Source organism: Neovison vison, chromosome 1 (assembly GCF_020171115.1).
Source record: "Neovison vison isolate M4711 chromosome 1, ASM_NN_V1, whole genome shotgun sequence".
Taxonomy (NCBI): domain Eukaryota; kingdom Metazoa; phylum Chordata; class Mammalia; order Carnivora; family Mustelidae; genus Neogale; species Neogale vison.
The window spans coordinates 49908625-49931624 of record NC_058091.1 but is presented as its reverse complement, the minus strand read 5'-3'; the positions used below and the strand labels follow the sequence as shown (position 1 = coordinate 49931624).

The following is a 23000-nucleotide window of genomic DNA, read 5'->3' as shown; positions in this document are numbered from 1 at the left end:
CTCTGTTCTGTTCCATTAATCTATGTGTCTGTTTTTGTGCGAGTACCATACTGTCTTGATGATGACAGCTTTGTAATAGAGCTTGAAGTCTGGAATTGTGATGTCACCACCTTTGGCTTTCTTTTTCAATATTCCTTTGGCTATTCGAGGTCTTTTCTGGTTCCATATAAATTTTAAGACTTTTTTTTCTATTTCTTTGAAAAAAATGGATGGGATTTTGGTAGGGATTGCATTAAATGTGTAGATTGCTTTAGGTAGAATAGAAATTTTCACAATATTTATTCTTCCAATCCATAAGTATGGAACATTTTTCCATTTCTTTGTGTCTTCCTCAATTTCTTTCATGAGTACTTTATAGTTTTCTGAGTATAGATTCTTTGCCTCCTTGGTTAGGTTTATTCCTAGGTATCTTATGGGTTTGGGTGCAATTGTAAATGGGATTGACTCCTTAATTTCTCTTTCTTCTGTCTTGTTGTTGGTGTAAAGAAATGCAACTGATTTCTGTGCATTGACTTTATATCCTGAGACTTTACTGAATTCCTGTACAAGTTCTAGCAGTTTTGGAGTGGATGCTTTTGGGTTTTCCACATATAGTATCATATCATCTGCAAAGAGTGATAGTTTGACTTCTTGCCGATTTGGATGCCTTTAATTTCCTTTTGTTTTCTGATTGCTGAGGCTAGGACTTCTAGTACTATGTTTAATAGCAGTGGTGATAATGGACATCCCTGCCATGTTCCTGTACACAGTATGTTTTAAATTTGCAGTCACTGTAACTGAATTTATGGTGGTTTAATCAGTCTTTTTTTCAGCATGCTTGTCCCTTTTGGACAAATGCTAATTATATGAGATTTCCTCTTGCTTCTCCTTACTCAGCTCTAAGATATTATTATGACATTGTGTGAAGGGGTGCTGGTGGGGAGAAAAGTGATGAGAAGGGGCTTTGGATTCAGAGGGTGACCTCAGTGGACCCTCACTGGTCTCTATAGTTGAGTGCTTGGTCTGGTCCCTGAAATTGTGACTGCTGATTGCTCAAAATCAAAACTCCTTCCTTGGATATTAAAAGCTGATTAGTAAAACCTTCTTTACTTTTGCATTCCATCTATAATATAATCCTAATGCTTTGGGCAGAATGAGTATAGTTCACACATTAAGAAATGCAAAGGAGAAAAACTCATTAATATATCAAAATATTCTCATTCCAGTATTGATTCAGAGAAAACATATTAACTACAGCAAAATTCCACTAATTTGGACTGGATGGTGAGGTCAGTCTGAGTTAACAAAATGTTTACCTTATTGACTATTACTAAAGAAATGTAATATTAAAGTACATAGAAAGGAAATAAAATATTGTTAAAGATAAGAAAGTGACAATTGTTACTAAACATTTAGAAGTGCTATTTCTTGTGTGTATACATATATTACACTTACATGTCAATATATGTATATATTCATATATTCTACACATACATATAGAATACATATTAAGTTCTATAAACATGAGCCAATTTATCTTTTTTTTTTTTTTTGAGAGAGAGCGAACACGTGTTGAGTTCAGGGAAAGGCCATAGGAAGAGGAAGAGGGAGGATTTTTAAAAAATTATTATTTATTTATTTGAGAGAGAGAGAGAGAGCATGAGTAGGAGGGGCAGAGAGAGAATCTTAAGCAGGCTGCACACTCAGCAGAGTTAGATGTGGAGCTTCATTTCAAATACCTGATATCATGACCTGTGCTGAAATTGAGAGTTGGATGCTTAACAGACTGAGCCACCAGGCACCCCATGCCAGCTTATCTTAACAACTGATTTTACAGAGAAGGAAACAACACAGAAAGATCGACTTGCTAGATCCTTCCAAAGGAAATTCTATGGAAAGAGGAGAAAAAGAATAGCTCTGTATTGGAGAAGGGACTACCTCTGCCAGGTGACCAAGGTTAACATCAGTAGTGATAAATCATCTGTATAGTATGTACCTCTGATAGAATGAAAATGATAATTTACCTTTGTGGTTTTCCCCTCCGAAGTCCTTACTCCCAGATCAATCATGAGAAAGACATCAAACAAGCCCCAATGGGGGTACATTCTACAAAATAGTGCACCAGTACTTTTCAAGAATCCAGTAAAGGTCATCAAAAACAAGGAATCTGAAAAATTGTCATAGCCAAGAGGAGCCTAAGGAGATATGACAACTAAATGCAATATAGTTTCTTGGAGGAGTTCTTGGAAGAAGAAAAGAGCAGCAGGTAAGAACTAAGAACATCTAAGTAAAGTATGGATATTATTTAATAACAGCATATCCATATTTGTTTATTAATTATAATTAATCATCTTCATTTAAGACATTAATAATGGGGGGTATAGGTGAAACAGGTGATGGGGACTAAAGAATACACTCAGCATGATGATAACCATATACTGATGAATACTGTATAGAATTATTGAATCAATATATTGTACACATGAAACTAATATGAGTGTATGCTAACTCTCCTGGGATTAAAAAATACTTAATAAATAAAGATATTAGTAATAGGAGAAACTGCATGTGAACTCTGTACAATCTTCACATTTTTCTGTAAATAAAACTTTCTTCAGAAAAATTTATTTAAAAAAAAAACTACACGTGGATATTATATTGGTTAGCACAGTTCTATACTAATACTCAGGAAACACTTAAGACTGAAAAACGTATTATATGACAGGAGGCAGTCGGTAAAATCTAGGCTATAGAAAAGACCACAAGTTTCTTCAACAAATAAAGAGGGTAGGAGTGTAGAGAAAACTGAAGTTTAAATTGAATTAAGAGACACAACTAATCAAAAAATGTGGACCTTATTTGAAAATGGATTGAAACAAACTGCAAAAAAAATGGTAATATTATTAAAAAGTTGAAATATTGAACACATACTGGATATTTAATGATCCTAAAGAATAACTATTAATTTTCAGTGTGATTATGCTATTGTGGTTATTTTCTCACTATCCTTATCTTTAGGGATACATATTTTAAGGTTTAAATTATGTAATCTCTGATGTTCATGCCAAAATAATGTGGAGTATGGGGGGATTTGGTGGGGGTAAATTGAAGCAATATTGACCACGAATTTTTAATTGTTGAGTCTAGGTTAGGTATATGGGAATTTTTTGTTTTATCCTATATGCTTATACACATGTTCAAAATTTTCCATAATAGGGGCACCTGGGTGGCTCAGTTGTTTGGGTGACTGCCTTCGGCTCGGGTCATGATCCTGGAGTCCTGGGATCGAGTCCCGCATTGGACTCCCTGCTTAGCAGGGAGTTTGCTTCTCCCGCTGATCTCTCTCCTTTCATGCTAGCTCTCTCTCTCTCTCAAATAAATAAATAAAATCATTAAAAAAATTTTCCATAATAAAAGGTTAAATGAAATAAAAACTACAAATGGAAAATAACTGTCTAATAAGCCTTACTGTATAGTACTCTATTTCTAAATAGTAGTTTTCCACCTACACATCACCAATACCCAAAATAGCAGCTTCAAGATAGAAAATGACATTTAAGCTGTGTCTACAGGAAGCCAAAAACCTACTGGTTGATTTGATTAATTCAGACAAAGAGCTAGTCAGTTTAGAAGAGGGGGAAAAAAATCAAGCTATTCATTTCTTTGAGTTTACTGAATAATGCCTTGTATAGTGCTATGTATTTATAGTAAGTGATTAATATTTGCTGGTCAATAAACCAGTGAATTAATGAAGACACAATGTGGTTATGAAGAGCAATTGCAAGAGAACTCAGAAGCAAAGGTAAAAGGCTAGCTGTAGGCAAAACTGTGGAGAAGGCCACCTTTATTTTCCAAATATTCATGTGCAAAGAATATCATTGCAAACACGCACAGCCTAAATTCATGACAAGAACAAGAACCAGCTTATAAAACTATCAGTAGATTAGGTTTTGACAAAATTCTACCAAAAGTTCTGATGGATATGTGTGTTAAATTGGTATTTCAATGATTTTTATACTATATATATTTATGTAAGTCATACTATGGAGTATCATGTTACCTCATTTTGTGAATCAGACAAAAATAGGTAACATTATCTCTGTTTTTCAGGTATAGGATAGGCTCTGGGAGGCTCCTAGCATTGTCAGTGCCAGGAGCAGAGGAATGGGGACTGGAACCCAGGTGTCCTGGCACCAAGTCCAGTGATCTTTTTAACTCTTAGCTGTATCTCAAGGGAAATACATGATATACTCTGTTGCTTCTGCTTGGTTATACTGGAAAGAAAGTTGGCATGAATAAATCTTTCTAGTTTAGGAACACAAATAACTGTCTCTTTTTGCCAATCTCTAGTATTTAAATAGTGTCAGTAAACCGGTGCTTTTAATAACTGTGTATTATAAATGGTCAATATTCTGGGCAACGTAATGCTCTATTAATATTACATTCTGTTTGTTTAGTGATGCACAGCTGAAATCCAGAAATTAAGCTCTGTGAGGATGGTTAAACACTCTTCTCAACATTAAATCCTTTGCTATTGAAAAAGAATAGGTATTAAAGTATTTTAAAATACTATGTAACAACTTTATCATATCAATTAACAGGAAGCTCATCATTCTGCTCCATTATTTAGCAAATGGTTTTATTCTTTCAAAGTATCTTCCTATAGGAGGACTTCTATTCCTCCCCAGTAGATTTAGTCCATTTATCACAGCTTCACTGTTGCTTGATTTCATTTTCCTGCCTATTTTATGTGCAAAGAAAATCATTCATAACAGTTTCTGTGTGACTGTTTCTCACCTCCAGTCAATGACCATTTCCATTCAAACTATTTTAAACAATGTCTTGAAATCAGTCCATCCCTTGCCTTTGTGTATATTCTATATCTTTTTCCAACTTTCCCAAATGACTCACTTTTTGCTTTTGTTTTTAATTAGAGGTTCCTCTTATGGTTTCTTCCTGAGTATCCCCTTTGGAGCTAGACAGATATTGTTTTGCACAGCAGAATGTCCAGCTGAGAACAAAAATACAGACACGCATTTGTTACAACAATGTTTAAGTGGGTTTTATCAGAATGTAGTTTAACGGTTCAAATATATCCATATTTCAAGGACCACAGAAGAACTTAACAGTTTTTTATGCTCTGTTTCAGCAATATGAACAAACCAAATTGTCAAACACTGAACAAGTAGAAGGTGAATGTACTTCCAAAATCATTTCCCTGATCCCCTGCAAATAGCTTGATCACACTGGAGAATGTAACCCATGGAGTTGTAGAACTGTATTTTTCTGCTTTACCTCATGCAAAATAATCAAACTAAGAATTTTCTGAACTGTCACTTCACAAACACACTGAAGAAACTGGGAGGTAAGCTGGGATTTCTGGGTTGGAGATAATTCCTCTTGGGCCATGGCAGAGTGGCAGTGTATGGACCTCAGGGAGCCCTAGAAATTTGGGTGAGGGTCAAAGACCAGGACACGGTGCTGAGTGTCAGGGAACTGATCTTCCTAGAGCAGTCATGCCTGAGAATTCAGATACCATCTGCTTATGTCATCAGGTGGCTCACTTCCTTGCTTTGCCAGGTGTATTATTTTTTTATTGTTTTAGTAAAATATTGCCAGACACTTAATGGATTAAAGCAACACAAATTTATTATCTTACAGTTCTATGGGTCAGGAATACAGTAGGGTCTCACCAGATTAACATCAGTGTGTTGGCAGATGGAGGCTAACATGGCGGGTGGGGCCTCTTTCACAACAAGTATCACTGACTCTTTCGTCACCACATCTCTTTCTCTGACCACTGTTGGAAAAGGGTCTCTGCTTTTAAGGGTTGGTGTGATTAGGTAGGGCTCATCTGGATATTCCAAGGAATTTCCCCATCTCAAGATCTATAACATTAATCATATCTGCAAAATAATTTTTGTCATATAAAGTAACACATTCACAGGTTTTGGGGAACAGGAAGTAGATTTCTTTGGGGGCCATTGTCCTGCCTATCACATCAAGAAAAGAGTAGAGTGAGAAAAGACTTTCTGGCATCCACCTTTCAACTTATCTTTACCTACTGACTGGATCTGGGCCTACCCATACTCCCCAACATATTCTAACCCTACACTCTTCTTATCCCTTACTTTTAGCTCACCAGGCTCGAAAACCATATCATCTGTAATTTCTCCTATTATTCTCAACAATATCGAGGAAGTGGAAAATTTATAAGAAACAAATTGCTTATAAATAAATTTATAAGAAATAAATTATGAGACAAATAAAAATGTATAAGAAATAAATTGCTTAACTAAAAAAAATATGTATTAATTAATTTTCAGTAACAATCTTGTGTCTACACATCAGTTATCTCCTGAGGTGGGGGGAGCCAAAATTTTTTTCTAAAATTATAAATACTCATTAAAACACTACCATGAGATGGTCATAATATATTTAACAATGGTAGCCAATAAATAAATAAAAGAAAGATGGGTTTCTTCAGAGGAGGACATTCAGAGAATTCCCACCTTCCTTTTAGTCTGCGCCCTAGGTAGCCTTAGGAAGACAGAAGATTATTAAATTATTTTCTTAGGTACAAATGAATAAACATTATTTGTCTAATAAATATTATGGTATTTTATTTTTAAAGAACTGTGCTGGGGCACCTGGCTGATTTAGTCAGAACATTTGACTCTTGATCCCAGGGTAGTGAGTTGAAGCCCCAAACTGGGTGTAGAGATTACTAAAAACTAAATAAATAAAAATGTAAAAAAATGGTTAAAAAAGAATTCCAGCTTAATAAAGACTGCTAATACAAGTTTTGAAGGATATATCTTTGCTACAATTTAACTGATGAATGAAATTAATTTTTTTAAAAATATTATGTAAACTGAAGACAAAATTGAATTTACCTTGGGGTGCCTGGATGGCTCAGTGGATAAAGGGATGGTCTTTTGATTTTGGCTCAAGTCATGATCAAAAGTCATGAGATTGAGCCCTGTGTGGGGCTGGAGCCTGCTTAAGATTCTCTCCATCTCCCCTTTCTCTACCCCTCCCCCACCCAGCCCCTTCGTACACACACACTCTCTCTCTCTAACGAAAAAAAATTTTTTTTAAATTAAAGAAAAAATTGAACTTACTTTGAAGATAATTAAACTTAAACTTCAAGTTCCTTAATTTTCTATTAGCAGTATTTAATCATACTTTTCTAAAGAAGGTCACAAAAATTACATAAGTTTAAAACTCCATAAAACTTGGGGCCAAGACCGACTGGAGGAGTTTCCTGTTTGAATTGCAAAAATATTTAATAATCATAATATTTCCTTAGAATAAATATGTTTGGTCATGTTATTTTGCTGTTTTCTACATCTTACGTGTGATAGACTATTTTATTTGTTCACAACTTTTTATTCCTCTCCACTTTTGCCATACTTCCTTTTAATGCAACATATTTCCTCACCATACTAACTCTGGACTTGGTTGGCCAATGGAATGATGATGAGAAGTATGTTGTGTCCCAGCAGAAAATTTCAATGTCCTTGTGTAATTTGGCTCTGTCCCTCAACTTCTGCTCTCTCTTATGAATATTACCTGAATCCCAGAATGAGAAGATATGTAGAACCCAGGCAAACTCAGCATAAGCCCTGTAGACCTATAGCCTTCATGTAATGTGAGTGAGAGATAAGTATTTGTAGCTCCACTGAGATTTGGGCATTGTTTATTATTGTAGCAAAAGCCAAGAATGATTGTCATTCTATTTACTTCTTCATTTCACAATAAGGTATCTATCATCTATCTATCTTTCTATCTATCTATCATCTATCTAACCACTCTAGTATTTTCCTAGATTTGCAGCATATATATTACACTCTTTACGTGCCTTTAATAAGGATACTTATTGATGGTTGCCAAGGACTGAGTCATTAAACACATGCTTTCTCTTCCCCAGAGACAGTCCTTTGTGTGTGTTCTTTTTTTTTTTTTCCCTTTTCTTCTCCTTCCTTCTCCTCTTCTCCTTCTTCTTTTTAAAAAGTAAATTGGCAGGTACACAAGGAAGGAAGCTTGTATCGCTAGGGACTTCAGATCCCAAGACTGTGCTACATGCTCACCATTTTCTGAAAATGCAAAATCCATCCCTGTCTGTTTTATTGAAGTTAATTCATAAAATATGGGGGCTTTTCTAATTATTTTTAATTGTGCCCCTATAGAATTAGTGCAAATTTCCCCCACTTGTTTACCTGAAAACCCATTATGTGAAGTGAGGCTATGTCCCCCGATGGGTACTATTCACATTTTAAAGCATCTAAGGAGTCTCTTCTGTGGATGCTCTCCTACATAGCCAAATTAATGTCATTTCCATTTTTTGCATTTCCACTAAGTTTCTCCAATCAGTAATAACAGATGTTATTTGTGTGTGAGTTCATTAGATACATTATTTTCTCAAACATACAAAGTTATCTGGAAATCTATCCCTTTCCTACAAGATGCTATGATGCTAAACTATCGACTTTTTTTTGACTATGTAAGATGTATCACAGTTGAAATATCTTAATATATATCTATTGAAAAACTTATTCTTTTTTTTCTTTGAAAACCTTATTCTTAGTAGAAGGATGAACTGTCTCAGAAAAGCAGCATGATATTCTCATTATTTTACAATTGCTTTGATGGTCTTGACTGAATGTGCACTCCTTGATTCTGTTTCAAATCACTCCTAAATCTGAATTGTGGGGAAAAAAAAAATCTTCATTAAAAAAATTTTTTTAAAAGAAATAACCACTTGCAGTGATGTAAAATCTTAAAGCTACTTAAAATATCCTAAATTAAAGCAAAGGTAAAAAAAAGTTAATATCCAATAAATTAGGTTAAAAAATAACCTGGATATAGTGAACGCTAGAGTATCTTTATGCCTTTTTGTATGTGTGTGTGAGTTCACATGTATTCTTCCTCTAAAATAATATTCAAGAAGGATCTCAAGGGAGGTTATATAAAAACTTATAGTATGTACTCAACAAATGTTGAGAGAACAAATTGGACTGAGCTAGAAAAAGGTGTCTTTTTTTTTAGGTGATAAGAAATTGGAAAGGGGCACTTTTGGAACATTGCATGAATATCTAAATTTAGGTGACACTGATACCTATTCGGAATTGATTGTGAAAAGAACACCTTTAAGAGCTTGACTGTATTTTTTCTTCTATTAGACTGAATGTTCTTTTAGCAAAGAATATTTAGAACATTTAGCAAAATGTTCTTTTACTTCTTTTAGGTCAAGCAAGTGGTGTATGCAAGGCCATCTGTGAACACTGTTTTCTGAGGCTGACTTTTCCAATACTGAGGACAGTTTCATGTAACGGACCAAGCATGGGGCAGATCCTATCAGCACTGGATCCAGGCATCATGGAACTTTGGGGTGAATCTTAGCTCTTGAAGTGCCAGGATGCTTTTGTCAAATTCTTATTCTTTCTAAATTTCAATGTCTTTACTTGTAAATAAGAAATATAGTTGCTTTAAAATTCAAGATTCTGGAAGTAAAGTGTAGTGGGCTGAATGGTGGTCCCCCAATAAAGATATTCATGTCCTAATTCTTGGAGTTTGTGAATGTTACCTTATTTGAAAAAGGGTCCTGGATATTTAACTAAGTTAAGGATCTTGACATGAGGAATCATCTTAGGTTAGCTAGCTGGGCCCTAAATCCAACGACAAATGTCCGCATAAGAGTGAGACAGAGAGACATGAGATAGGCAGAAGAGAAGAAGGTGGTTGAAGGTGGTGGGAAGTCACTATAAGTAATACCTACAGATATCAAAAGCTGGAAGAGTCAGGGACTGTATTATTCCCTAGCGTCTCTGAGGGAATACAATCCCTCTACATGTTGGCACCTTGATTTCTGGCCTCAAGAAGTGTGAGAGAATAAATCTTTGGTTTTAAGTCACTCAGTTTCTGATAATTTGTTATAGTAGCCATCAGAAACTAGTACATAGAGTTTGTGGTACACAATAGGTTTTTAATAAATATAAATTTTGTCCTTTTATTCTCAAGTCATCATCATTGGAGAATACATTTTAAAAAGGTACCCGGGTTCCTGGGTGGCTCAGTGGGTTAAAGCCTCTGCCTTCGGCTCAGGTTGTGATCCCAGTGTCCTGGGATCAAGCCCCGCATCGGGCTCTCTGCTCAGCAAGGAGCCTGCTTCCTCCTCTCTCTCTGCCTGCCTCTCTGCCTACTTGTGATCTCTATCAAGTGAATAAATAAAATCTTTAAAAAAAAAAAAATAAAAAGGTACCCAATACTCAATCGTCCATATTTAGGAACTTTGAAGTTATTTACTCACTGAATTCACTGAATGTGAGTTTCCACATTTCTATGGTCCTTAATGATAAAAGGAACAAATACAGGGTAGCCCTGGGAGTTAAGATGTATCAATACAAAATTAGTCCAGTGTGTCAGAGGAAGAGATACTGACATTAGGGGCTGGAAAATTGTTCTAGGAAATAGTCTTAAGCCAGGAAATATCTCTAGCATTTCTCTCCCCTGCCCACTAAATAAATGTCAGCAGTACCCTACTAATCATTGTGACAGTCCCCAATTTCCCCACCTTTCAATTGCCTCCCAATTGCAATAACACCCTCATTTGGATCACAGGTCTGTACTAGGTCTGCACTGTTGAATCTACGTTAGGCCTTTTAGGCTTGCTCTATATCTCCTGAGAAAAATGACATTAAGCCTTGCCCTCTGTCCCCAAAAACTTCATCTAAAATTGGCCCCATAGTTGCTTCCTACTTCATAATCCTTGAGTAGGCTACACCACCCAATCAGAACTCACTCTTTTGTACTGGCTGTCCAGCACCCCAACAAGGAAGGGAAGGATTTGGAAAGGAACAAAAGAGCTCAATGTGATCAAAAATATAATTCATATATTAGTGTATTTGAAGTTACATATATGAGCATTTCATGTCATCAAAAAATATAAGATATAATGTAAATTTTCAAAAGATAGATATAATATATCCCAAATGTTGTATATTAAATTATTTTTTAAGGTTATGCTTATTCAATTTAGAAAAATGTGTCAGAAGTCTTAATAATCATGATTGTTAACTCAGTGGGTCCCTTCTATAAATCTATCATAAAAGAAAAAAAAAACTTAAGTGTGACCAAAGAACTATACATAAAGATATACTTTGGAATACTGCTCCTTATTATAAAACAAATTTAAAACAACCTAAATGTCCAACAATAAAACAATGAAGAATGGCCATATGAATTATGGCATACCTAGATGACAGATTCATGCAACAATTAAAAATCATTATAAAAATATTTTTAATGATGTGGGTTATACTATACTATTGATAGTAAGTGGTGGTATCTAAAATTTACTCTGGTCAGAATAACTGAATAGATATTTTTCCAAATAAGGAAATTGGACATGTTTCCAATAAGTCAACCTCTATGCAAATGGCCAATAAGTATATGAAAAGGTATTGAACATCACTAATCATCAGGAATATAGAAATCAAAACCACAAATGAGATGTCACCTCATACCTGTTGGAAATCTATTATCAAAAAGACAAGAGATAATAAGCTTTGGCAAGGATCTAGAGAAAAGGGAACCTTTGTGCACTGTTGGTGAGAATGCAAACTAGTATAATTACTATGGAAAACAGTATAAAAGTTCCTCAAAAACTTAAAAATAGAACTACCATATGATTCAACAATTCAACCTCTGGGTGTATGACTCAAAGAAATGAAATCAATATCTTGAAAAGATATCTGCATCCACATGTTCACTGCAGCACCATTTACAATAGCCAAGACATAGAAACAACCTAAGTGTTCACTAATGGATGAATGGATAAAGAAAATGTGGCATAAATACACAGTTAAATATTCAGCCATAAAAAGAAGGGAATCCTGCCTTGTGCAACAACAACTCTGCCATTTGCCTATTTGAAGGCATTACACTAATTGAAATAAGTTAGGCACAGAAAGGCAAATAGTATATGATCTCACTTGTGTGAGGAATCTCAAAAAAACTAAACTCAAATTCAGAGACTAGATTGGTGATTGCTAGCAGTGGGGCAGTGGGGGAAATGGGTAAGGGTGGTCAAAAGGTACAAACCTCCAGTTACAAGATGTGATGACTTATAAGTGGGATGATTATAATTAATAATACCATATTATAATCTGAAAGTTGCTAAGAGGAAATCTTAGAAGTTCTCTTTCAAGAAAAATGATTGTAACTATGTGAAGTGATGGCTGCCAACTAAACTCATTGTGGGAATCATTTTGCAAAATTTACATATATCAAATCATTATGTTATATACCTAACATGAATACATTGTTACATGTCAATTATATCTCAGTAACACAGGGAACACATTTATTCTACTTAAAAAATTGTTTATTGCATCCAAGCGAGAAAAGAATAAAATTATCTCTGAACATGATTTAATCTTATGAGTAGAAAACCCTGAAGATTCTACAAAAAACAAAACAAACAAAAAATCCTGTTAAAAGTAATAAACAAATTCAATAAAGTTTCAGGACATGAAATCAACTCAACAAAGTTGGTTGCATTTCTATACACTAATAATGAAAAATCTGAAAGGCAATTTAAAAAACAATTGCATTCGTAATAGCATCAAAAGAATAAACTGCTTAAGAACAGACCTAATGAACAAGGTGAAAAAAGACTTACACCAAAAACTACAAAATACTGCTGAAAGAAATTTTAAAAAGAGAAAATGAATGGAGAGATATCCTGTATTAATGGATTAGAACACTTAATATTATTAAGATGTCAATACTGTCCGAAACAATTTATAGATTCAATTCAATTTCTGTCAAAATCCCAATGGCATTGTTTCAGAAATAGAAAAAAAATCATTCTAAAATTTATGTGCAATCTCAAGGGACTCCAAATAGCCAAAATAACCTTGAAAAAGAAAAACACATGTGGAGGCCTCACACTTTGTGATTTCAAAACATATTACAAAACTATAGTAATCAAAACAGGGTGGTACTGGCATAAAGACAGAAATTTACAAATAAGTGGAATAGAATAAAAGCCTATCAGAAAGGATGAATAAGTTGATACAAAAGTTGACACAACTTTTTATCAACATGGACAGGACTGGAGGAGATTTTGCTGAGTGAAATAAATCAAACAGAGAAAGTCAATTATCATATTGCTTTACTTTCTCATAGAGCATAAGGAATAACATGGGAGACATTAGGGAAAGGAAAAGTAATTTGGGGAAATCAGAGGGGGAGAGGAAGAATGAGAGACTATGGACTCTGAGAAACAAACTGAGGGTTTTGGTAGGGGGAATGGGTGAGCCTGGTGGTGGGTATTAAGGAAGGCATGTATTGCATGGAGCACTAGGTGTGGTGCATAAACAATGACTCTTGGAACACTTAAAAAATAAAATTAAATTAAAAAATAGAATGTGACAATTATTAAAATGCAAAAAAAAAAAGCCCAGAAATAAACCCTTGTGTATATGGTAAAATAAATAATCTTTGACAAGGATGTCAAGATCATTCAGTGGAATAAAAACAGTCTCTTCAATAAATGCTGCTGGGAAAACTGGATATCTACATTCAAAAGAATAAAGTTGAACCCTTGTCTTATACCATATGTGGAAATTAATGCAAAATAGATTAAAGGCTTAGACATAATGCCCCACACTATACAACTCTGAGAAAAAAACATAGGGGAAACTTCTTGACATTGGATTTGGCAATGATTTCTTGGATATGACATGAAAATTAGGCAACAAAACCAAATAGATAAATGGGGCTACATTAAACTAAAAAACTTACGTGCATCAAAGGGCACATCACTGGACTGAAAAGGTAACCTATGGAATGGGAGAAATTATTTACAAATCATGTATCTGATAAAGGGTTAATATCCAGCATATACAAAAAACTACACTTTAATAACAAAAAAAACCCCTGATAAAAAATGGGCAAAGGGCTTGAATAGACATTTTTCTAAAAATGATATCCAAAAAACCAACAGCATATGCGAAGGTGTTCAACATCACTAATCATGAAAGAAATGCAAATCAAAACCACAAAGAGATAACACCTCACACCCTTTAGTATGGCTACTATCAAAAAGACAAAATAAGTGTCGGTGAGGCAGTGGGGAAATCTTGACACCCTTGTGCACTGCTGGTGAGATTGTATAATGGTGCAATCATGTGGAAAATAGCATGGTGGTTCCTCAAAATAAAAAATAGAACTACCCTTTGCTCCAGTAATTCTACTTCTAGCTATATACCTGAAAGAATTGAAAGGGAAATCTCAAAAAGATACTTGTACATCCATGTTTATAACAGGTTTATTCCCAACAGCCAAGAAGTGAAAGCAACCCAAATGTCTTTTAATGGATGAAAGGACAAAAAAAAAAAAAAAAAGTAACATATACATACAATGGACTATTATTCAGCTTTAAAAAGGAAGTAAATTCTGCAATATGCAACAATATGGGTGACCTTGAGGTCATCATGCTAAGTGAAATAAACCAGTCACATGAAGAAAATACTGTATGCTTCCTCTTATATGAGGTATCTAAGATATCCAAAGTAGTCATATTTATAGAAAAAGAAAGTAAAATGGTGATTACCAGGGCCTAGAGGGAGGAAGAAATGGGAGTTGTTATGCAATGGGTATAGAGTTTAAGTACTGCAAGATTATAATGTGAGTATATAATGTGAATACACTACTGAGCTGTATACTTAAGAATGATTATGATGAAAAAATACTTATTTAGGAAAGCCTTTAGCATTGTTCATAGTGATACATATAATAAAAGATTAGATGTAGAAATAGGAGAACATGGAAAGTAGGATAGAAAAAATCTAAATAGAAAATCATAAAATGAAGCTAGAAGAGAGTTTTATCCAGAACACGAATGGTGTTAAGATTTTGTGCCTTTGACTCTAGGCTTTTTATCAGCCACTCATTTAAAAAAAAAAATATATCTCTCTCTGTCAAATGGATAAATAAAATCTTAAAAAAAAAAAAAGATTTAAAAAAAAAAAAGATTTATCAGCCACTCATAACAAGGAGACTAGTTATGTGATTCCTTTAATCTACAAAAATAAACATCTGGTATGATTTTAACTGGGAAGAAAAAAGAATAAAAATATCTATGAAACCTTAGAAGGAAATATGTCAAAATGGTAACAAAGGTTATTACTAAGTAGTGGTTGTATTCCCTTTTTTTTCTTTTTAAAGATTTTATTTATTTGTCAGAGAGAGAGAGCGAGCACAGGTAGACAGAATGGCAGGCAGAGGCAGAGGGAGAAGCAGGCTCCCCGCCAAGCAAGGAGCCCGATGTGGGACTCGATCCCAGGACACTGGGATCATGACCTGAGCCGAAGGCAGCTGCCCAACCAACTGAGCCACCCAGGCGTCCCTTTTATACTTTTATATATTTTCTGAAATTTTCACAATTGACTTAGAACTTGTAAATAGGAAATAGGAGAATGCTATTGTGCCTCTTGATGACTTTAGTGGAGATTCGTTAAATGTTTCAAAGCAGCAAAAGGAAAAATTGCATATAAGCAGATATGCCAGGTAAAACCAGCTGTAGAGGAAAAAGGGAAAACTGCCAAGGACAAGAATTGATCTTGGTGTGGTTGAAGGGCTACAGGCCCTGTTCTCTGCATGGAAGCGAAAACATGTGAAGCTCTGGGTCATTTATGGGGACAGGGCAGTGGGGAAATAGCTTCTCTTGGGCCACAATCTTATCTTATGACTTTCTGCCATGAGTAAGGAAGGGGGTGCAGGAGAAGACAAGGAGGGGGAGACTGTGTTGAGGGTCTAGCATTTTCTCCCAAGGGAAGATACAGAGTTACTGTTTGTTTTTGTGTTGTTTCTCCAGAACCCAACTTTACTCCCAGATTGTAAGATTCCATTAATCCAGGTTAATTTTGGTCAAATGGAAAATTACAGAGTTCAATTCATGATTTTGAAAAATTTTAACAGCTTGTTGAGATATAATTTATACACCATAAAATTCACCCATTTAAGTCTACAACGGTTTTTAGAATATAGAGAGCTGTGCGGTAATCACCACAATCTAATTGTCATCACCTTTCCTAATCATATCTGTTATAGTCACTTACCATTTTCCTCCAGCTCAGCCCTAAGTAACTACAAATCCACTCTCTGTCTCTATAGATTTGGATCGGATGAACATTTCATATAAATGGAATCATGAAATAAATGGTCTTTTGTGACAGGTTTCTTTCACTAAGTATGTCTTTTGAGGCTCATCTATGTCATAATACATATCAGTATTTCATTCTTTTTATTGCTAAATAATATTCCATTGTATGACTATATCATATTTGACTCATCCACTCATCAGTTGGTGGACATTGGGTTGCTTCCACTTTTTGGCTAGATTCTTAAACTGCTAATAGTATTTCCTCCATGGAGCCAATTTTTTAAGGTTGCTCTTTATGAAAGTCTTCCTGGGTTTTTATTAATCAAAGACATTAAATGGCTGCTATTCAGCATGACCAGATGGCATGAGATGTTCAACTATCAATTGTCCTCTGAGATGATCAATTTTTGTACTAAGCTGATACAGTCTCAGTAAAAAAAAAAAAAAAAGAAACTTGACATTTTATTTAGTTCACACAGCTTTAAGTTAAATGTCCCATTTCTGAAAGGTTTTCTGATATAATGAAAATCATGCACAGATTCCTATCATTACCTGGAAGGCCATTGAGGGGACTGGAGACAGGACCTGAGGTTGGGAGTCCCTGTTTCAAATAACAGAAGACTATAACAAGCACTTAGCTTTATTGTCTTCAATTACATAAAGTAACAAGGACTAATTTCCAAAGCATTGACATAAAATGTCCCCAGGGAATTTGGTTTAATGAACAGCTAAAAGTGATCTACAACGAATGTATTTGCTATCATATACAAATGGTACTTTTAAGGAGCTATCGGGTTTTCTTCTTAGGGGGTGTGAAATCTGTTTTTGCCTATTCATACGTTTTTGGTATACAGAAGGAGACCCTCACCATGTCGTTCTACACTGTGATCACTAGTGGTCCCCAGAAAAGCAAGCACCAGTCCTCTCCTTACTGTCTTCCCATGCTGCTTCTTGCCACTCCAGGAGAAGAGCTCATCCCTGTGATCTGATTCCAGCACATGGAAAGGGCTACTTTTTCCAGGGGTGGCACTATCAGAGGACTTTAAAGGTACAGCAATTTCAGGTCGAGTTCTTTTTCTCTGATTCCATTTTAGATTTTTTCTTCCCTTTTTCCAACATTGTGTGCAGCTTTGCTGCTCTGGTTTTTGAGAAGCAGAAGCAAAGCAAAGGGAATGGAAATACTTGAATGAATTGTTGAAAAAAGAGAGTCTGATGTTAAGGAGAAGAAGGTAGGTAAAATGCCATGAAATTGAGGCTATCCAAAGAGTAACACCCTACTGGATACTCCCCTACAAATACAGTCATTCAGGCTCCTTCTATCTTGAGACTCCACGATTGTCAACACACGGACTAGTCATCCCAGAAGGGTTGCCAGGCCTGCAATAATATACATCATTCCTTCCCAACTTCCACTGGCCCAGAACTCACATGCCCGGTCTAACTATAAAGGGGCGCGAGGAAGTTAAAATGGGCTAGTTAAAATGGGTAAAGACTTGGCAATGTCTCAGTCACACCAGCTCTGGGCTAGAGGATAGATGATATTTTCTGTTGTTCTCTGGATGTCTGATTCCATTGTCTCCAGAAGAGGTCCCTTGTCACATTGTAGTGGTTAATTCTGAGATTTTGGTTTGAATTTAGTGATGAATGGGAATTCATCTAGAGTTGGATCCCTGTTTATTCCTGGTTCTCCAAGCTGAAACACCATTTCAGTTTCATCTAATAGTACCCAAATCAAAAGTCAGACGTTTTGAAAAGTAAAGAGTTTCAAGAGTTTTGCTGGATCTATCTGATTAAGTGGATTTTGTTTAGTATAATTAAGGTAGGAAGAATCCACCTTACTTACTGCGGCATTGGCTTTTTCCTGATTTGCCTCGTGGGAATTTTTTTATCATTGAAAAAAGTTTCACTTTGGTGAGCTATGTTGCTGGAATTTTCATTTAGCCTATATGCACAAAGGACCACAACTGGACTATAAGGAGGCCATGGGTTTAGGAGCACAGGCTCTCAAAAAGACTGCCTTGGTTTTACCTTAGGCCATTGACTTAATTCTCAGTTCCTCAATTTCCTTATTCAAAGTGGGCCCAAGGATGGTAATACAATCCCTACCTGGAATAATGAGGTGGATCTCCTTGCTCGAATTCTGCCTCCGTCCTTGGGTCCTTCCTCTCTTGCAGATGTTGAAAAGCTAAAATTCTGCATTTCTCAAACTCCTTCACAAGTAAGGGTTTGGCTGGGATTTCGGGCTCATCCATTTAGATGGATTTGTTTGAAATTTGGAAGGCAGACACGGGGAGGCCATCTTCTCCTCTCACTTGGCCATTTTATGGCTGGCATGAAAAATGACGGAGGCGTGAGGCTTCATCTGCAGCAGGGCTCCAATATCCTTTTCCAGCTGCCTGGGTGTCAAAAGCTGTGGCAGTGGTAGCAGCCTTTTGAATTTGGATTCCTGTTCTGGGACATGGTTTGTAAATTTACTAGCTTCATTGACTGGGAAGGTAATTGCTCTCCTAGTGGGCCAGTTCTTTATTTCTCTGGGAATTACTTCTGGAGGCCCCATCTAGAGCCTACTTCTCCAGCCCATCTAACAATTTCGCAAACACCAGATTCCCTGTATTAATCCCACGTTGCTTAAAATATTTACAGTGGTTCCTCTTTTTTATTTTTTGGAGTGAATCCTGGTGGAATCAATATCTCAATATCTCATAGGGTTATTGTAAGAACAAAATAATAGATGTAAAGCACCGAAGCCCTGTATACATAAGTACTAGATACCTGTGAGTTTTATTATTAGGCAGAGTAATGACCAAGAAGGTGAAATGAACTCTTCCAGGATCCCTGAAGGGTTCCATTTTTAGAGACGAATCTGGCTCTAGCAATATGTCACCAGCAGCAAATAAAGTGGAGTTTAGTCAGACACAGTTAATTTGCCCACATTCCTTTCACATGCGAATTCAGGAAAAGCTATTTGGCCCTCTGCTGACCCCATTACACCGCTAATTGCCATTTCACCTGGTCCGGAAAGGGCATAACCCCCAGCTACTCTTTAGCTCTTGGACTTTATGAGGATGTTGTGGATGGAGACACAAATGCATCAGGAGCAGGGATATTTTATTAAGACTCTCTCTTTTTAAATCAATTTGTTTAGTTTCAGAAGCCAGCTAATGATAAATAACTGGCTATACTAAAACAAATGCTAATATGAAAGAAAAAAATGTTGAACAAAACAAAATTACACTTGGTCAGTTTGAAACTTCCTTTAAGATTTAAAAGCCTAATTTAACATTCATTATTTCAACCTGAAATTCATTCAGTCCACCTCCCTTATAAATTACCTTTTTAGTACGTGGTTTGCATGGAAGCCACAAAAATTAGCCGCTTCTGTTCTGCCTTTATTGAGTCCCTACTTAGAGTGTGAAGCAGCCATTAACTTGTTGTGTGTGAGGAATTTACCCAAGTCAGTATCATTAATGAAAACTGAGTGGCTTCTTTTTGAGAATGGCAGATATTTGCCATCAATGAGGATGATGATGATAATGAGAATTATGATTTCTTTTTTTTTTAAAGATTTTATTTATTTATTTGACAGACAGAGATCACAAGTAGGCAGACAAGCAAGCAGAGAGAGAGGAGGAAGCAGGCTCCCCGTTGAGCAGAGAGCCTGATGTGGGGCTCTATCCTAGGACCCTGGGATCATGACCTGAGCTGAAGGCAGAGGCTTTAACCATCTGAGCCACCCAGGTGCCCCGATAATTATTATTTCTTGACCAAAGAGAGTTTGTGTAACCAGCTTTTTCTGGAAATTGTCATTCATTTTTACATGGACACCCTTGCAGAATCGATAGGTATCATATTGTCAATGAAGAATTACTGGTTGCCACATGGAAGAGAAAAATCAGGTGGACTTCAATGAGATTCTTCCTACAACTTTTATTATGAACTTTGGGCAAGAATTATTCCCAAGTCCTGCTTCTTCATCAATGAAATAAGAATAAGGGTTTCTCCTTAGATTTATTACGAAGAGGTCATAATATATATAAAGTGCTTAGTGCAGTACTTCGCACAACAAATCTATTAGCTGCTTTTTTTTTTTTTAAGAGTTTATTTATTTGACACGGAGAAAGCACAGCAGGGGGAGCTGCAGAGGGAGAAGCAGGCTCCCCACTGAGCAGGTAGCCCGACGCAGGGCTCAATTTCAGGACCCTGGGATCTTGACCTGAGCCGAAGGCAGATGCTTAACTGACTGAGCCATCCAGGCGCCCCCTTATTGAGCTGTTCTATGTGACCAAAGGAAAGCTGCTTTACTTTTCTCACTAAAATTTCTTTACAGAATATTAGGACAAGTTTGTGTTAAGGCCTAGTACATGTATGTATCTATTATTATGCCTATTATTATTATTCTTTGCAAATAGTCAACTCTTTCTTTGAACTAGAGTTATTTGGCCAACATAGTACTCCCCAAATATCTTTTTTGTAACTGTAGTTATTTACCGACGTTAATATGGCTATTTTCCTTCCTAGGCTGAAAAAAGGAAAGAAATGCATGACTATCAACTCAAATAACTTTCAATAGCATTTATGGATATAACCTATATATTATATATAACATGTTGTAGTTTCTACTAGGTGTTATTGCTGTCACTTCTTAGTCAACTGGACATTGAAAAAATTACTCCCCCCCATAGAGCCTCCTCTCTTTCCTTTATAATTTCTCAATATCATTTGATTTGATAATGTTATAAACTCCCTTCAGTTTCATTACTAATTCATTGCTAAATCTTACTCCTTTGCTGCTATCATATTGGCACTGAAGGCTTATCTCTTTAAATTGTTCCTCTTCTTTCTCCTTGACCACCTAGTAAGCCAAAGGTATTTTGTATGTTGTTAAAGCTATTCAAAATTCTTACATATAAAATATCAAGCCACAGACTTACAATTTCCCATCTTGATTAACGTAAGCCTCTGTTGGTCTTACTTATAAATCACTTCTGTTCACCAAAAATCATTTTTCATCTTTGTTCTTATAAGAATATACCTTTACTGACCTCCTTTTTTGTAAACTACGTTCCTTTCCCAAGGTCTTCATTACCTTATGAATCTAGTTTGTCCTTCATACATATCTCTTGCAGTCTGTTTTGGCTAATCTTTTACATTTTAAGGTGCAAAGCAAGCCAAGTCTGAGAGGACTTCAGTCTCCGTGTGGCTTTTTTCTTGAAATCATTTCTTCTCTATCATTTCAGAAAGTAGCACTTAAGCATTCACATATTTACTAAACTAGAGGCTTGGAAGCCAGTAAGTGTGTTCTGTTTTGGTTAGCTGTGTACCCTCAGCACTTAGCATAGGTCCCAGCACAAAGATGCCTCTTCACATTCCTGGATAACCAACACTTTCCATGTGCCTGACAACCTGCCAGGCTCTGGGGACATAAAGAGGAAGTAGGAGCTGCCTAGGGCTTTGATGAACTCATGATCCAACTTCAGGCAGTGTGAAAAGGACAGCTTATGATTCATTGTGATGATGCTATGACAGAAGCATGGGCAATGTCCTGGGAACACAAAGAGAAAAAAATCTGCCTGCGGAGGGTCAGTCAAGTTTCAGGAAGTAGGTGCCATTGGAGCATAGCCTTGAAGGTGTTTCTACCAGAAGGAAAAATCTAACCAGGATAGTTCCACAGACAAATAAGCTGTTGAAGCAAGGTAGAGAATAACAGTCTGCTAAGAGCAAACATTCTGGGCTCTAGTCCTGTCTTTGCTATTTCATAGTCAAGATTTTGAATATATGACTTATTCATGTTCCAATTTCCCATCTTTTAAATGAGAATGACAGTAACAGCATCCCAATCAATACTTCTGTGAGGAGCGGGGCACCTGGGTGGCTCAGTGGGTTAAATGCCTGGTTCTTGATTTTGGTTCAGGTCATGATCTCAGGGTAGTGAGACTGATCTCAACATGGGGCTCTGCACTCAGAACAAAGTCTGCTTGAGATTCTCTCCCTCTCCCTCTGCCCCTTGCCCTGCACTCACACCCTCTCTCTAAAATAAAAAAATAAATACAATCTTAAAAAAACAACAGCAACTTCTGTGAGGATATCACATGAAATGATGCATGTGCAAACTCACTTGTAAATTTTAAAACACGAAATGAAAGTGCTTAATTTGAATATATGCTGTACATATGCCACGAAAGTTTATATTCCCCACTTGAAAGCCAATAGATAACATTTATGATTACAAAAGATTTTAATAATATACATTATAATAGTATATAGATTATACAGAATATAGTTTTATTTAATTATATATGATATGTAAAATTATATATAATATAATCATATCTAAATTTTAAAATATTATGATTTAAAATATCATAAATCATAAAATATGATTTTTAATATATATATATATTTAATTTCTTTTCAGTGTAGCAGAATTCATTGTTTTTGCACCACACCCAGTGCTCCATGCAATATGTGCTCTCCTTAATACCCACCACCTGGCTCCCCCAACCTCCCACCCCCCGCCCCTTCAAAACCCTCAGATTGTTTTTCAGAGTCCATAGTCTCTCATGATTCACCTCACCTTCCAAATTCCCTCAACTCCCTTCTCCTCTCAATCTCCCTATGTCCTCCATGTTATTTGTTATGCTCCACAAATAAGTGAAACCATATGATAATTGACTCTCTCTGCTTGACTTATTTCACTCAGCATAATCTCTTCTAGTCCCATCCATGTTGCTACAAAAGATGGGTATTCATCCTTTCTGATGGAGGCATAATACTCCATAGTGCATATGGACCACATCTTCCTTATCTATTTGTCCGTTGAAGGGCATCTTGGTTTCTTCCACAATTT

The 23000-nt window shown here is 35.9% G+C and overlaps 1 long non-coding RNA gene across 1 annotated transcript; it reads left to right on the top strand.

The window, feature by feature from the left end:
• The first annotated feature begins 2056 nt into the window (after positions 1–2056).
• Positions 2057–9334, top strand: LOC122905209. Its single transcript, XR_006384326.1, has 3 exons — positions 2057–2245; positions 5129–5344; positions 9230–9334. It is a non-coding gene; the product is annotated as an uncharacterized LOC122905209 (long non-coding RNA).
• Positions 9335–23000: the final 13666 nt, after the last annotated feature.